Raw genomic sequence first — 18354 nt, forward strand, 5'->3', positions numbered from 1 at the left:
GATGTTGGAGAGATGCCTGTTCTGGAGAAGGTTTTTATGGGTAATGATTCGAATGGACTGACCCTAGAAGATGTGGTAGGCCTGATCGTCAAACTGAAGAGTAGTAAATCACCTGGACTGGATGGTATACACCCCAGGGTTCTGAAGGAACTAAAAGATAAAATTTCAGATCTAATAGTTAAAATTTGTAAACTATCAATAAAATCATCCATTGAACCTGAAGGATGGAGGATGGCTAATATAACCCCAATATTTAAAAAGGCTCCAGGGGTGATCTGAGAAACTGCAGACCAGTTAGCCTGACTTCAGTGCCAGGAAAAATAGTGGAAAGTGTTCTAAAGATCAAAATTTGTAAATTTGTACATAATTCTTATACTGTAAGCACCATCTCCTGCTTTTTACCTTCTCTCCAGTTAGAATTTGTTTAAACTATCTTTTCTCTAACAGCCTAGTTCCATATTCCCTGTTATAATGTAACTTTTGTTTTTGTTTGCTCTGTTAATTTTTTTAGAAAGGTCTCCTTAAGAGTTTGGAAAGCGGCAATGGTTTAGGGTGACCATTGTGAGGGATTGGCTCCTTTTCTAGTCATGGCAGTGAGTGGTGCTGTCAGGGTAGAGTAGTGGTGGATGAATGAGCGGTAATAATTTGTGAAGCTGAGAAAACGGCGGAGAGCTTTGAGCCCAGTGGGTTGTGGCCAGTCTTGTATGCTTCTAGTCTTCTGGGGGTCCATCTGAAGTCCTTTGTCGGATACATTGTAGCCCAGGAACGGAACGGATGTCTGATGAAATGCGCATTTCTCAAGCTTGGCATAAAGACGATTCTCTCGAAGCCTCTGTAGAACTCTGGTGACATCTACTTGGTGACTATGTGGATCTCGAGAGAAAATGAGTATGTCGTCCGGATACACAACCACACATTGATAGAGCATGTCTCGCAGGATCTCATTCATCATATTTTGGAAGACAGCAGGGGTATTACATAAGCCAAATGGCATCACTAAATACTCGAAGTGGCCATCATGAGTGTTAAAGGCCGTCTTCCACTCATCCCCTTGACGAATGCGAACTAAGTTGTATGCCCCTTTTAAGTCTAATTTTGTGAAAATCTTGGCCCCTTGAAGTTGGTCAAATAGTTCTGAAATCAGAGGTAAGGGTTATCTGTCCTTAATGGTGATTTCGTTGAGACCTCTGTAATCGATAGAAGGGCGAAGATCCATCTTTTTTGCCAACAAAAAATAATCCAGCTCCAGCTGGGGATTTGGATGGACGAATAAAACCCTTCTGTAGATTTTCTTTAATGCAGGCCGACATGGCCTCAGTGTCTGAAAGGGAGAGCGGATATATTCTTCCTCTAGGGGGCTCTGCGTCTGGTTTTAAATTAATTTTACAGTTGAAAAGACCAGTGTGGTGGTGGGACATCTGCTGCAGTCTTGGAAAAGACATCCTGAAATGAGGAATATTGAGGCGGCAGTCCAGGTGGGCTAGTAGAGGTTGCCATGCAGGGCATAGGAGTTATCTTCTTCAGACATCTGTTGTGCAAGCAGCACCCCATCATGATAATTCCAATGTGGCCCAGTCAAACTGGGGTGTGTGTTCTTGAAGCCAGGGTAGGCCAAGTACGATGGGATGGACGTCTTTGTCAAGAACAAAAAAGGAGATAGTTTCAGTATGAAGAAAACCCGTGCACAGGCATACAGGTTGCATAGAGCAGGAAACCTCTCCAGGTAGTGACTCACCATGGATTGAAGAAAGAAGTAGTGGAGTGGATCTTGGAATGGTGGGAATCCGAAGATGCTCAACCATTCTTCTGATTATAAAATTGCCCCCTGCTCCGGAGTCAACTAGTGCAAGCGTTTGATATTCAAGAGTCCCGGAAATAAGTGAGACTGGGTGTGTTAGTGGAGGAGATGGTGTAGTAAGACCTAGGAAGAGTCCTCCCATGGATCCTAGGTCTGCAAGTTTCCCGGACAGATAGGACAGGATTGAACCGCATGGCCAGGTTGTCCACAGTACATGCAGAGATCCATCTTCTTGCAGTGGTGTCTTTCTTTGCTGGTTAAATGACTGCGGCCTAATTGCATGGGCTCGTCTTCCTCAGAGATTGAAGAAGGTTGAGTCTGTACAACTGGGGTAGGTCGAGGGCATACACCTCCAGATGAAGGTTTCTTGAGGCTCTTAACCTCAGAGGAATGCTCCCGCAAGCGGCGATCAATTCTACCCGCCAGGTCAATGAGGGAATCCAGCGTCTCAGGTAGTTCGCATGCCACTAGTTCATCCTTTATGCGGGAGTTGAGGCCTTCTAGGAAAATTGTACGTAGACACCCCTCGTCCCAGGGTAGCTCTGAGGATAATGTCTTGCTCCTCTACCATCTGGGTGACAATACCTCCGGCGTACCCCGAATCCTCGGGCCACTACCGAGTACTCTCTGTTACCTGCATCATCGCTACTAGTGAGTGCTATCGTCTTCTCTGCTCTTCTGTTACGAGTGCTTCTCTCACATCTGTACCTGATTCACGGCGTATCCTGCATCGCGAGTCACTACTGGATCACATCTATGAAGCATCTCCAGTCCAGAGGAGCTATCCTGGCGTACCCCGCTCTACGGACCATTAGCAGGAGGACCAGCCTCACACCTCTCCACTCCAGACTGAATCTTCACCCACTTAGTGTGAAACCTATGTTCCTGTCTAATAAAGATTATTTCTGTTGTCTATCTGCTGAAGCTTGAACCTGTTGTAGTGAGTCCCCAGAGGGCCCCTCCCTGTGGGTGGAGCCAACTCTCCTACGACCCATGGGTCCACAACCACACCGAACAATAACATAACCCCTTCAAAAAAGTGAAGCAGGTTTGTGAGGCAAGACTTGCCTTGGGTAAAACCATGCTGACTTTGTTCCATTAAACCATGCCTTTCTATATATGCTGTGATTTTATTTATTTATTTATTTATTTAAATTCTTTTAATATACCGATGCTCAAGACCAGGTCCTATCTTACCGGTTTACATAAAACTAGGGGGAACCAACTAATGAGACTTGCTAGCGCTGGGCCGGCTGGGTATGTAGAAACGCAGTCCTTTGTTTGTTCAGAGAGTGGACAAATATCCCAGACTCCTTTGAGATGTGAATCCATGTTCAGGCAGCATACAGTTTGTTAGAATATGTCTTTGGGGGGAGTTCCTGGCTCGAAGAATGCTGGTGAGACCCCGTGGGCAGCTAATTGGAGAACCGAGCCAGCTGGCGAGATCGTGGTGAGCTGCCTCTCCCCACCCTAAGACGCTGGCACTGATGTCATATAGGGATTTTCTTTTATATACTTTTTTCACTGAATAAGCCAATTGCAATTTAATACATTTCCCTTGTTAAAATTAACCAGGTAAAACTGGAGCAAAATAAATGTATCACCAAATTTTGCTATCTGTGACATGAACTGTCTGAGGTGGCTGATAAAATAAAAGCAAAAAGAACAGCATTCAAGAAATATAAAAGATCCCAAAATGAGGAACAGAGGGAAGAATAGTGAAACTGAGGGAGGCAAAGAAAGAAATCAAGAAAGCTAAAAGTCAGGCGGAAGAAAGGATTGCCAAAGAGGTAGAGGTGACAAAACATTTTTCAGATACATCAGAGAAAGGAGAAATGTCCGAACTGATATAGTAAAATTGAAAGGTGACAAAGATCAATGTGTGGAGAGAGACAAAGAAATGGCTGAAATATTAAACAAATACTTCAGTTCGGTGTTCACTAAAGAAGACCCTGGAGAAGGATCGTCACTAGTAAACAAGACTGTGATAGGGGTGGAATAGACGAAAATCTGTTTACAGAAGAGAATATATGGGAAGAGCTAGGAAAACTGAAAATGGACAAGGCCATGGGACCAGATGAGGTACATCTCAGGATACTGAGGGAGCTCAGATATGTGCTGGAGAGTCCGCCAAAGGATCTGTTCAATAAATCCCTGGAAACGGGAGTGGTGCCGCAAGCCTGGAGAAGAGCGGTGGTGGTCCAGCTTCACAAGAAAAACTGGGAGCAGAGAGGAGGCTGGAAACTACAGGCTCATTAGCTTTACCTTGGTGGTGGGAAAATTAATGGAGACTCTGCTGAAGGAAAGGATAGTGAACTATCTACAATCTGGTGAGCTTTTCGATCCAAGGCAACATGGATTCCCTAGGGGAAGGTCCTATTAGACAAATCTGATTGATTTTTTTTGATTGGGTGACTAATTGGATCAGGGAAGAGTGCTCGATGTGATTTACTTGGATTTTAGAAAATCTTTTGATACGGGCCCACATTGAAGATTTGTGAATAAAATGAGAAGCTTGGGACTGAGCGCCAAGGTGGTAGCATGGATTACAAACTGGTTGATGGATAGAAGACAGCGTGTAATGGTAAACAGAACCTACTCTGAAGGGAGAACGGTGTTAAGTGATGCCACAGGGATCGATGTGGGACCAAGTCTGTTCAATATCTTTGTCAGCGACATTGCGGAAGGGATAGAAGGTAAAGTTTGTCTATTTTCAGATGCTACTAAGATCTGCAACAGAGTGGACACGCAGGAAGGAGTAGAGAGAATGAGACGTGATTTAAGGAAGCTTGAACAGTGTTCGAAGATATGGCAGCTGGGATTCAATGCATCTGGGGTGCGGTAATCCAAAGAGCTGTATATGATTAGGGGGGGGGGGGAGGGCTGCTGTGCACGGAGCAAGAGAGAGCTCGTGGGCTGATAGTGTCTAGCGATCTGAAGACGGTGAAGCAATGTGACAAGGCGATAGTTAAAGCTAGAAAAATGTTGGGTGGACAGAGAGAGGAATAACCGGTAAGAAAAAGGAAGAGATATTCTCCTTATACAGGTCCTTGGTGAGGCCTTACCTGGAATATTGTTTTCAGTGCTGGAGACCATATCTCAAAAGGGACAGGGATAGGATGGAGACAGTCCAGAGAAGGGCGACCAAACTGGTGGGTGGTCTCCATCAAATGACTTATGAAGAGAGGTTGAAGGACCTAAATATGTATACCCTGGAGGAGAGGAGGTGCAGGGGAGACATGATACAGACCTTCAGATATCTGAAAGGTTTTAATGATGCACCCTCAACAACAACCCTTTTCCGTTGGAAAGAAATCAGTAGAAATAGGGGTCATGAAATGAAACTCCAGGGAGGACGATTCAAAATCAATGTCATTAAATATTTCTTCAGGGAGAGGGTGGTGGATTCCTGGAATTTGTTGCTAGAGGATGTGATTAGTGCAGTTAGTGTAGCTGGGTTCAAAACAGGTTTGGATAAGTTCTTGGAGGAGAAGTCCATTAACTGCTATTAATCAAGGTTACTTAGGGAATAGCACTGCTATTAATTGCATCAGTAGCATGGGGTCTTTTTGGTGTTTGGGTAATTGCCAGGTTCTTGTGGCCTGGTTTGGCCTCTGTTGGAAACAGGATGCTGGGCTTGAAGGACCCTTGGTCTGACCCAGCATGGCAATTTCTTATGTTCTTATGGAATGACCTTCTAGAGGAGGTGGTGGATAAAAAAACAATAAAAGATTTCAAAGGGTCATGGGATAAACTGTGCATCCCTAAAGGCTAGAAGATAGAAATGAAGAAAAGAGTGCATTGGGGTAACATGCTGGTGTGGCGGTTGCTACCATTAACCAATAACCTTTCATACTGTTGTATATGTTCCTGATTTATGGTTCCTGATTTATGGTTCACAGTTACATTTAATTGAGTTTATGAAAGTTCTCTTTTAATAGTTTTCCTGTATACTTGTGTTAATGTATTCTGCCTTGAGGCGACTGTTTTAATGAATTTCCGCCCTGGAGGCGACTGTTCAGTTCCTTGTAAACCGGTACGATATGTATTCTTTACAGGAACATCGGTATATAAAAATTAAAAATAAATAAATAAATAAATACTGTTGATGCAACTGCATCATTGCTCTCTGCTTCAATGGCGGGGGAAAAGAGGAAAAGGGGAATTAGGTTCAGACAGCAACCAACAAGGACATTGAATTGTACAGGGAGGGAAAACAAGCATGAGGCTTTTATTACCCTTAGCCAATAAGCCTGATACTTTTGATGCAACTCCAACATTGCTCTCTGCTTCAACAGCAAGAGGTAATGGGGATTTGGACTGAAACAGCAACCAACAAGGGCCCTATTTATTATTTATTTATTTTATTTATTTTTAATTTTTATATACCGAAGTTCTTGTAGGGACCAGTGGCGTAGCCACGGGTGGGCCTGGGTGGGCAGGTGCCCACCCAACTTAGACCCAGGCCCACCCAACTGGCACCGGAACTGCAAGGCTGTCGCGGGATCCCATCCCCGCGACAGCGAACAAGAGAACCCACGCCTCGCGCGCCATCACGGCACACATGGGGAAGCGCTGCTGCGGCCGTATGGCCAACCGGTCTTCCTGTTCGGGGGGGGGGGGGGCGGAAGCGCCGCGCGCAGCTTCCGGTTCCTCCCCACAATGCAGGAAGATCAGCTGCCTCTCCTGCTGCCACCTGTTCTCCTGCTATCTTCGGACCAAACGGCCCGCCAAACTTCCTGTTTGGGGGAGCGGAAGTGCCGCGCACAGCTTCCGCTTTCTCCCCCAAAGCAGGAAGATCAGCTGCTGCCACCCGTTCTCCTGCTATCTTCGGGCGTCGGGCCGTACTGCCCGCCGATCTTCCTGCTTGGGGGGGAGGGAGGAAGCGGACGTTGTGCGCTGCGCTTCCGCTCCCCCCCCCCCGACAGGAAGTTCGGCGGGCAGTACGGCCCGACGCCCGAAGATAGCAGGAGGTCGGTGGCAGCAGGAGAGGCAGCTGATCTTCCTGCTTTGGGGGAGAAAGCGGAAGCTGTGCGCGTGCTTGAATGTGTATGTGTGGATGAGAATGGGAGTGTGTGTGGGTGAAAACTGGAGCCTGGGTGTGTATGTGGCTGAGAATGGAAGCTTGAATATGTGGGTGAATGGGACCTCGAATGTGTGTATGTGTGGTTGAGAATGGGAGCCTGGGTTTGTGGGTGGGTGAGAATGGGAGCTTGAATGTGTGTATATATGGGTGAGAATGAGAGCCTGGGTTTGTGTGGGTGGGTGAGAATGGAAGCTTGAATATGTGGATAAGAATGGGTGCTTGAATGTGTGTACGTGTGGGTGAGAATAGTACCTTAAATGTGTATATGTATGGATGAGAATGGGAGCTTGAATATGTGAGGGTGAGACTGGGAGCATGGGTTTGTGGGTGAGAATGGGAGTCTGGGTTTATGTGTGTGGGTGAGAATGGGAGTCTGGGTTTATGTGTGTGGGTGAGAATGGGTGCCTGGATGTGCGTCTGTGTGTGCATAAGAATATAAGCCTGGGGAGGGGTGAGAAAGTGAGAACTTGAATGTGAGCTTGGGGGGGGGGGGGGGGAGAGCATATGAGAGTGACAGCTTGAGTGTGTGAGAGGGAGTCTGTGAGAGAAAGCGTGTATGTGTGTGTGTGTGTGTGTGTGTGTGTGTGTGGAAGGGAAGAAGACAGTAATAGAAGAAAGACACTGAAAAGGAATTAGGAAATGAGCTATAAGGGAAAAAATGGGAAAAAGAGACCAGGACCAACTGATTAGAAAAATACAAAGATCAGACAACAAAGGTAAAAATATATATCTATATTTTGAGATGTTAGCAATTTAAATATAAGCAACACAACCGCTCTCTCAAAATTTATGGACAGGTAGTATAAAATCGTAATAATAAGAAGTCTAAAGTACCACAAATCACCGTGAATTATGTTTGTATCATTAAGTAAACCTCATACTTAGGCGTAGATGTGAATGCTATGCTGCATAATTTGGCATTATTTATCAGTAAAAAAACAACTAGTAGACCTGCATGCCTACAGCCCACCCATGTTAACCTTGTGCCCACCCAAAAAATCAATTCTGGCTACGCCACTGGTAGGGATTACAAATCACTCCGGTTTACATAAAACAATGAACTGCCCAAGGGAGAGCGTTTGAGAGTCTGGGAAACTGATAAGTATAGGGGTGACTTGTATGGCCCGGTAGATACTACCATAAGCTTGTTGGGCAGACTTTATTAACCGTTTGTTCCTTTTCTGTTGTCAATTCTAAGTTTTTATGTAATTAAAGTCAAATTCCAATAATTAATTTAAAAGTAAAAAAAAAAGTGTTTCCGCCCGGTTTCGAACCGGGGACCTTTCGCGTGTTAGGCGAACGTGATAACCACTACACTACGGAAACTTCCACAAGGCAGTCTTATAAAGAAGGACTCATATCATTTATAGAAAGACACCCATTCCTCTCAAAGTAAAAAGGTTTGCATGAATTCTCATTGCGGCTTAGGTAATCTAACATAACTGAGAACCAACCTCGCCGCCCTGTCCCCATGGAGAATTGTGCAATGGTTGCTTGCTCGCTTGCCATGCCGCTGCACAACGCTGAGCGCCGGACAGTGCAGCGCACCGGCAGATGTCAGCTTGATGAATGGCTGCCGCCTTCCGTAAACACGATTCCCCTCCGGTGCGCCGGAAGCTGCGAAGCGTGAAGCGCTCGAGCGCTTTCATGATTTTCAGTGACCTGCGCCGGCGGGCAAAGGGGTTTCTCCGCACGGTCAGGACGCACATCGCCTTGCTGCAGCGTGCAGCCAGCGCCCTGGGACGCCGCAAGGTGGATTTGCTCTTGAAAATGAAATCCTGGCGCTTGCTGGACCTGTCTTTAAAAATCAGGAGTGGCACGTGCAAGCTTTTATCCTACACCATCTATACCAGCCTAGAAAAAGGAGGTGGCATAAACCTCAGGCAGTGATCCCTACAAACTGCTGTGTATTTTATTCAAGGCTAAGTCTATCAAATTGCATCCTTCAGCTTGTACTTAGCAGCATTGCTTCAGTCAGCTGCAAACAAGTCTCTCTCTTTCATATTTACCATTTTAGCTCTAGTATTTACCCATAAAGATCTGAACAATTGTTTGCCAGTTTTTATTCTGCTTTCTAAGACTTCAAATATTTTATAAAGAAAGGAAAATGAATATGGAGAGTAATATTGATGATTGTGCAGAGCTGAACTTTACTGCAGTGTTAGACATTGAGTTTCTGAACTGCATAAATGTCATAGTTTAATTGAGGCACCCCACACTTAGAATATACAAGTTTGTTTAATAAGCTTAACAGATTTTTTTTTTTCAGTCTTAGATCACCTTGTCTTAGTTTTCGGACAATACATTATCGCATACTTTGTACTTTTACCAATCCATTTGCTAGTTAATAGTTAACGGAGGCAGACACAGTTATAAAGGTAGTGAGGGTAAAAGAGAGAATACATGAGGCTGAGGGCTTGAGTGCTACCTCAGTCACTGGAACTTTGGAAGGCTTAAGATGGGAAATACAAGCCAATGGATAAAGAGTGACATTACACCTGCCTCAGGCTTCCAAAAAGGCTGGAGCAGCCATGGTTATAGCTTTAACATCAAGAAATATGGGTGAATGGATATTTCGGAATACAGCCTCGCAAATGATGGTGGCTGTTTAGATTATTTCAAAGCTTGGGAGTAAGATTAAGGGGCAGGGGCCTGGGTGTTGGATTATAGGATTTGTAAAAACTAACAAGCATGGAAAGCATGCAAACACATGACTTCAGGAGTGCCTTCCAGCATAGATTTGTAGAAGGACATGGGTATGTGTGGGAGTATAGGTGGGGTGTGTGAGAAAATGTTACATGGGTTGAGTGAGGTTATGCATGTGCATGGGTGAGGCTGTGTGCATTTGTGGGTGAGGTGTGTGTATGACAGTATGAGTGTGGGGGTGTGTGTGTGAGGAGGGTATAGAGCTGTGTATAGCGTGGATGTCTGTGTGGAAGGTGTATCTGCAGGGAGGGATGTGTCTGAGGTCTGTAAGTGCTTGAATGGTTGAGGGGTGTGTGTTTTGTATGGCTGTATCAGTGTTCCCTGTAAGTGGTGTGTATTTATGCACATAGGTTGGGAAACAAGCACACACAAGAAAACATAATACACACAAGAAAAGGAAAATAGAATGTTTCAAAGAACAGCACCCCACATAAATGTGTACACTACATTGCACATAAGAACTTTTTTGGGCATGCACACCAGAAAAAATTGAAACACTGCAACATTGCTTCCCGCTTAGACAGCAGGGGGTGAAAGGAGGAATTGGATTCTAGGGATGTGAATCGTTTTTGAACGATTAAAATTATCGTCAGATAATTTTAAAATCGTCCTAAATCGTTAGAGTGCACGATACAATACAAATGCCCCCGATTTATCGTCAGGGGCATTTGTATTGTATCGTTAAATAGGGCACGGGAATTATTTGGGGGAGGGCGGGAAAACCGGCACACCAAAACAACCCCTAAACCCACCCCGACCCTTTAAAACCAATTCCTTACCCTCCTGAACCCCCCCAAAATGTTAAGTTACCTGGTGGTCCAGTGGGGGGGGTCCCGGCGCGATCTCCCGCTCTCGGGCCATTGGCGCCATTTTGGCTGCCACTAATTAAAATGGCGCCGATGGCCCGATAAAAAAAAACAAACCCACCCGACCCTTTAAATCGACACCCCCCCCCCCCCGGACCCCTCCAAAACCTTTTAAAGTTACCTGGTGGTCCAGGGGGGCCTCGGGGGGCCTTGGGGAGAGATCCAGGGGGGCCTCGGGGAGAAGAGAGATCCAGGGGGGCCTCGGGGAAAGATTTCCCATTCCCAGGCATCAGCTGTTCTAAAAAAAAAATGGCGCCGATGCCCCTTTGCCCTTACCATGTGACAGGGTATCCGTGCCATTGGCCGGCCCCTGTCACATGGTAGGAGCACTGGATGGCCGGCGCCATCTTTAAAGATGGCGCCGGCCAGCTTTACTCATCAGCCCCTGATCAGATTCCCCCCCCCCCCCCCCAGCCGAATCTGATCATTAAGACGATCTGGCACACGATTCACATCTCTACTGGATTCAGACAACAAACGAGGGTCCCAGCTTCTACGGCCTGTGAAACTGATATGCAGACATAAGGGAAAAAAGCACAGGACTGCTTCCATGGCCACGTCCTAAAGGAAATGAAGAAATTGTGCATAGGGGTAAGTTGCTGGTGCAGCAGTTACTACCCTTAGCAGAAGAAATGGAGATCCCCTGAGCCAATAAGCCATGATGCTTCTAATGCATCTACCTGTTCTAGACCTCTCATGATTTTAAACACCTCTATCATATCCCCCCTCAGCCGTCTCTTCTCCAAGCTGAAAAGTCCTAACCTCTTTAGTCTTTCCTCATAGGGGACCTGTTCCATTCCCCTTATCATTTTGGCTGCCCTTCTCTGTACCTTCTCCATCGCAATTATATCTTTTTTGAGATGCGGATTTTATTTTCCTGGTTTCTTTTATTGCTATTTATTGCCCCCTTTAAGGGGATTAGCTGAAGTCTCCACCGATGGGATACATTGTTCATTCGGATTGGGGGGGGGGGGTTGGGTGGGATGGGGAACGGAATGCACACTTGTGATCCCTACTGTTTGAGAGTTTGTGTGAGATTAGGGGAACAGGGTTTATAGGGCAGGGGGGGGATGCAGGGGGGGAGAGGGATGGGGGGAAGTGGGGAAGACCAGAGGGGAAACCACTTATTACTTTTTCTACCTTGTGTTCCAAGTTCACGTTGGCCCCCACCAAATCGGTCGTGTTGGTGGTGGGGCGGTAATATGAGGATAGGGGCCTCTGCTGGGAGGATCCCCACTGGGCACTTCATGTTATGTTTGAACTTGGTAGTGGGCCCTTGGGTCGTGATGAGAGCTGACTCCACCCACAGGGAGGAGCCCTGTGGGGACTCACCACGACAGGCGGGGTCTCAGCAGTGATGGACACGAGAGGCAAGAGGTATTTATTATACAGCAAAGGTAACCTGAGGAGCAGGTTAGTAAACACAGTCCAGAGTAGAAGAGTCTCAAGCTGGATTCTCCAATAGTGGCTGTTATGGTTACGTGTGTTTGGGTGGATCCTTGGGTGCTGTGGAGATGATCACGCCCACGGGGAGGAGCCCCGTGAGGAGCCACAGCACCGGGCTAGACTTGTACTACACGAACACAAGAGTTCTTTTATTAAACAGCTTGAAGAGAGCCACCAGAGGTGGCAGTAGTGAGGGAGTCTCGTAGTTGCAGTCTCAGGGACCTCGGCAGAGGGAGCCCTTCTCTCCTTGATGACGTCAGGAGGTTCCGCAGCAGGTCCCCAGCGAGGAGATACTGTGGATGAGATAGATTGAGAGAGTACTCACTAGGTGTTTGCTATTGATATGCAATTCCACCAGGTATGTTGTAGAAGGTACAGGCACCGAGGCAGGGAGAACAGGCCCTCGGGGAGCGAATACCTATTCCCTGTAAGGCTCCTGAAATAAAGCAGAGGGCCCCCGAGGAGCGGGTACCCAGGTTAACAGTTACCCCGAAGAGCAGAGAAAGAGCTTTCTGCAGCAGCACGGAAATGGCAGAGTAGCGTAGACAAGAATGGATTCAAGTCCTTGCTAACTCAATGAGCTAGCAAATTAGTGAATGTAATATACCCGGATGGTGTGACGTCAGAATGAGGGAACGCCCTCAAGGTTCGCTTCAAGGGTGGTACAAAGACGTGGGTTGCGCGCGCGCGCACCCTAGTAGGTACCTGGGAGGAGCAATGGCGGGAGGGTGCACCATAGCCGTTCCGGGGATGCCAGAGAGGTCGGCTTGTAGACTCGGCGGGAGCCATCTTGCCCAGGTAAATGGGAGAAGCCGTGAATAAGGTGAGGCAAACAGGGCGAAGCCATCTAGGACCGCCTCCATCCCCGAGCGCCTGCAGCCGTCTCTGCCGCTTCTGACTCCTGTGCGATTCCTCCTGTGCGCCCGGCAGGTCTCCTCATGCGGGCCGCGGAGTGACGCCACCGCCCTGCTTCCTCTGGGCCCTGGCTTAGGCACGCGTGCACGCGACTCACGCACTCTTAAAGGGGCTGCGGCAGGAAAGTAGCCCACGGCCTTGGATAATGACATCACTGGGCCTCTGTATAAAAGGCAGGGCCCAGCCACTTGTTCCCTGCCTTGGCAACAGGTCTCCACGATTGCTCGTGTGCTCGTTGCTTGCTCCTGATTCCTGTTCCTTTCATCGTTCCTGTCTCCTGTTCCTGGTTCCTTCGTCTGCTCCTCGTATCCTTGGACTGATTCCCTGCTATTGACCCCTGCTTCGTCTGGACTACGCTTGATCTGATCTCCTGGCTCTGACCTCAGCTCTGCTTCCGGTACTGGGCCTTCCTGCCGCCTGCCCTGACTCCAGCCTGCCTTGGACTGTCCTTTGGTATCTTATGGACCTGGCCTCTCAGGCTTCGGCCTATCTTTACCTGGATGCCCCCTGCTTTCCTCTGTCCTGTTGGCGTCTGGGTCTCTGGAACCCTGCTTCGTTCGGACCGTCCTCGGCCCTCCAAGACCTCTGCTGGTTCCTGGCGTACCCTTGTCTACACCAACTGGGAGTCGTCCCACAGAGGCCCGCCCAAGTCCAGCCGGCCCCGGCACCCAAGGGTTCAACCTAAGGGGAACATGGGCTGGTATTGGCTAAGCTCCATTCGGCCTCCGTCTCCTAGCCTGCTCCGCCTCCTGATGGTGGGGACCTGTGGGGCTTGCCCTGCGGGTAGCGTCAACCCCACCTCGGGCTAAGGGTCCACCATCAGCGCAACATGGACTGAATGGGTGTGTGTGTGCATGAGTGAAAAACATGTGTGTGTGTGTGTGTGAGAGAGCATGTGTGTAATTGAGTGTGTCAATGAGCATGAGTGAATGCGAGAATACGTGTGTGTGACTGAGAGTATGTGATCATGTATGCGTGAGAGCATATATATGTGTGTGTGTGTGTGTGTGTGTGTGAGAGAAAAAGCATATGAGGGTGTAGGAGAGAGACTGCATGTGTGTGTGATTAAGTGAGAGGGTGTGAGTGAGACTGTGAGCATGTGAGAGAATAAGCATGAGAGTGAGCATGTGTATGTGTGAGCGTATGTGTGAGGAGCATATATGAGAGAGAATGCACATTTGTGTGTTAGAAAGTGTGTGTATATAAGAGAGAGAGAAAAAAGTTAGTTATTGAATCTCCCAGATATGGTGAGGGGGAGATTTTTATTATCCTTATTTCTTTTCATTATGGTCTGTTGTTTGAGGTGTCTGTCAAAACAAAGGCCCCAGAAAGTCCATGTTGAAAGAGGGCAATCAAAGAGGACAGCCTAAGGGTCATGGCAGCAGAGTTCAGCATGAAGGCAGCAGGAGTACGACCAAACTGTTCAGCATGTAGGCAGCAGGTGTAGGACCGCAGAGTGCAGCACTACAAGACCCAGCAGCATGGAGGCAGGAGGCTCGTGAGGAGACCCAGCAGCATGGAGATGAGAAGAGAGGACACCCAGCAGCATGGAGCAGGAGAAGGGACAACCGACAAGAGGCAGCAGCTGCAAATTTATTGTAGGCTACTTAAAGTAGGCCGTAATAGTGACAAAGCCTCAAGGTTGGATTCTTAGTGTGATGCTTGAAAATGCTTCAGAGAACATCATCCATTTTGCATGGTGGCACAGCAACTCTGTAGTGAGGACATGCTGAGCAGGTTTCTTCCATCTAGATGGCACAGCAATTCTGTGAAGAGGCTGGCCCAGTCTTCTTGGCAAATTTGTCTTCTTGGCCCTTACTGGGCAGTTTCTCAATTCTTTCAAAGCCCCTTGCCACACCGTGGCTTCCCACTTGGGGAGGCATATCTTTTCGGGGCCTACACCTGCAGGGTGTCGATTCTAGGGATAGAGTTGAGGACTCCAAAGGACTCCAAAGGCTGCTCGGGCATGCGGTGAAGAATTTGCGTTAGCACGTTAGTGAGGTTGTTGATGGCAGCAACAACAATGTTAGCGTTTTGGGTGCTGGCAGCCATACTTTGTTGCAGGATCCTCTTCTGCCGATCGACTGATCTTCTCAGGACCCGTATCTCTCCCCGCAAGTGCCGCAGTTCACCTGTAGACATGCTTGCTGCAGGTGCCGGTGTTGGTACCTGTCTTAGTGGTGGTGTCAGTGCTGCTGGCAGTGTTGGGACTGCTGACGAAGTCTGTGATGGTGGCGGTGTCCGTGATGGTGGCGGGGTCGGTGCCAGTGTGAACGCACTGGTGGTGTCTGAGGGCACAAGATGGGAATAGATAAGCTTGTGCCCACCACTTGGCCTGGTGATGGTGAGCCCACAGGCTGGTGTGGTGTGCTGACTCCTACTAGATGCTGGTCTGAAGTTTGCCAGTCCAGATTGCCTTCCTCCATTAATGTGTCCAGATCGAGGGAGACCTCAAGTGGGCTTCTTGACACTAGGTGTTTGAGCAAGAACAATTGGCTGTGATTGTTGTCCCCTACTGCTGCTGCTCCTCCTCCTCCTCGCTCCACTGTGTCTTGGCGTCCATCTGTAAGGGCCTCTATAGCATTAGTAGTGGACGACTGCTCCTGGGGGCATCCCGGTTGGTCCCTGGGGCTTCCCAGCTGGGTCCTGGGGGTTCCTGGCTGGGACCGGCAGCTTGCTGCTGAAGAGCTGTGGAAACAAAGAGAAGAAACAAAAGAGAAGATATAAGTACATATGCCAGCAAGTATGATTTATTTATTTGGCATGAGGGGTGCACTTAGCTCTTTGCATAGATTATCTTATGCCAAATGACGTGTGCACCTGTTGCTGCAGGTGAACTTAGCGGCTACAGCTTGCATCATGCCAGCTGCTAGCCATGCCCTCGAACACGTCCGGTCCCAGCCTCTCCATCAGTCGCTCCTCCATCTCCGTGAGCTGTATTGGACAGGGTGCTCCTCCTCCTGTCCTCTGTTTGTATTTTGCTCTCACTGCCACTTTGGCCTTGAGCTGGGCCTTAATGTCCCGGTATCGATGGGCAATCTGCTTTGCACTTCTTCCAATGCAGCTCCGCCTGGTGATGGACTGGGCAATATTTCTCCATATCTGCCCCTTCGCTTTCTTGGAGGTCCTGCCCACCCGGTTGCCAAACAGATGGGGATAAATGTGGAGGACCCCTGCGGTGATCAGGTCTTTCTCCTGTGTGCTGAACTTAATGGCCCTGATACAAGCATGTGGTGCTGCCTGGCTGCTTGAAGGGGATGCTACTTCCTCTTCCGGAAAGGTGTCCTCCCTTTCCTCATTTTCCGTTCCATTCTCCCCCCCCCCCCCCTGCCCTACCGACTTCCTTCCCCTCTGCCCTCTCTTTTTATCCCTACCCTGTCCTACTCCTCCCCCAAAACTCAACTGACTAGTCCCTTCCCACATTCTCCTATCCCTTCCCTGCTTACTCTCTCTACTACTGAGCCTGACTCTACTCCTCCTACTCCTACTCCTTTCCCTAGCACGCCAGCCCTCATCCTCCCTCAAGCCTCTCCTCTCTCCCCATGGCTCTCACGTTCCATCCTCTCCACAACCTCCAAGCACACCTCTTTCACACACACACACACACACACCTCCTCTATGTAAGCATACACACAGACACACACATACCTCCTCAGCACACACACAGATCTTCACCACCTCCGTTGCTCACCAACACTCCTCCACACCACCTCCACTTCTCCAGGCAAAAAAACCCAGACAAACAGGACAAACTGACAAAAACTTTCACTCCAACAAAGATGACAAAAGACGAAGGTAAAGGGAACAGATAAGACAATGCACTCAGAAAATCGCTATCTAGAAACTCCAGTACCCCCAATGCACTCCCCAACTCTCCTCTGACCAAACTCCTGACACACTCTCAAACAGGCACCTGCAGGAAGCCTGCTTTGTAGTGGGGAAAAAATATTGTGCGCCGTGATGAAGCACCGCTGTGCGCGATGACGCACCACCACATGCGTTATTTACCTATACAATGCGGCAGGCCGGCGATTTGAATATACACGCCCCTTTTCTTTATCGCGGGTGCTATTCATGCGAAAATTATATCATTTTGATGAATCTAGGCCTAAGAATGGATTATCCTTGAATGTTCAGAAAACAAAGATATTGTGGGTGGAAAAACATCCCTTAGGCAGTAGGTAGGTAGAGACAAGTTTATTTATTATGAGGGTACACAGTTGCCCATTTTAACTGAAGAGTGTAGTTTAGGGGTATTTTTGGATTCTCAATGCTGATTAATTGGCAAGTCTGCAAGTATGAAGCAGGATACATGCATTTGGAGCTCCTTGCACCTGTGGGTGGAAAAAAAATATGGAAGAGTGGAAGAATGAGGCAATAGAATGGTGAAAAAAAGGAGAAGGTTATCAAACTAATATTCATTCATAGCAATATCTTGAGAGTTTTCTTTTCATTTAAATTCTTAGTATTTATCATAAAATTACTTCAATAAGGCCATTTAGTAATTTCACCTATTGCCTACCATATAGTGTCAATATGGGGTTTGAAAAATACCAGGGAAATTGCAAATGGTATTCTGATGCAGACCGGAGTCAAGTTGAAAATAAACTTTTAGCATACATTATATTTTGACTATTTGAGTGTCACCAATTTTTAGCCTGATTTCTGAAGGAAATGAAAGGAGATCCCTGTGTATATTTGTCTTCACCACAGTACATTTTCAGGTTATGTGAGCCACACAGGGCTGGTGCAAGGGTCTTTAGACCCCTAGGCAGACTAATGTAAGACTGCCTCCCTCCCCAAACACCACCCTGAGTTGAATGTGCCCTCTGACAATGGTAGATATATAGAGTTATGGTCGCCCTTTATAGTGTATTCTCTCTCTCAGCCTAGCAAGTGCTCCCTGTCACCCTTTCTTTCACATTTTTTGAAAATGGTGCCCTTGTGTACCCTGCTGGCGCCCCGCCTAGTTCTGCCTAATGGTCACACCGGCCCTGGAGCCACAAGGATTTAATATGAGTGTTTTCATGCATACACATAAATTGTGGAGCACAAGCACATCCTGGAAAGTAGGAGCCATTACTTCTGGATGGACCTTCCTGTTGATAGGTGGTGACTACTAAAACATTCACATCTAATTATCAGGCCTATCCAGTACCGAGCGGTAGGAAGAGCTGCGTTAGTGCCTACGGCACCCGCGGTTACCGCCCGCACAGTGCAGCTCACCTACCGCTCGATCCTGAAGCCTAATTATATGCAAATGTAAGCCGCGTCCGAAAAGCCTTAGGCCCGCGCAACCCAGGACACTGGATAGAGCGCCTATACAGGATCCTGGGTGCGCGGGCCTAAGGCTTCACGCCACGCTGGTATCTGTCATTTCAAATGGAAATGACAGATACCAGAAGTCGGGACTGCCAGTCCCCCCTCCCTTCCTCCCGAAGCAGGGCGCGAAAAGCAGCCTTGCTCCGGGAGGAGGGGAGAAGAGACAGCGGCGAAGCTTTCCCCCAGCCCGAACCCGACCCGGACCCCCAACCGGA

The 18354-nt window shown here is 48.0% G+C and overlaps 1 non-coding gene across 1 annotated transcript; it reads right to left on the reverse strand.

Annotated features, from left to right (window-relative positions):
• Positions 1-8137: 8137 nt before the first annotated feature.
• On the reverse strand, positions 8138-8210 carry TRNAV-AAC. Its single transcript has one exon. It is a non-coding gene; the product is annotated as a tRNA-Val (tRNA).
• Positions 8211-18354: the final 10144 nt, after the last annotated feature.

Source organism: Rhinatrema bivittatum, chromosome 9 (genome assembly GCF_901001135.1).
Source record: "Rhinatrema bivittatum chromosome 9, aRhiBiv1.1, whole genome shotgun sequence".
NCBI classification, from domain to species: Eukaryota; Metazoa; Chordata; class Amphibia; order Gymnophiona; family Rhinatrematidae; genus Rhinatrema; species Rhinatrema bivittatum.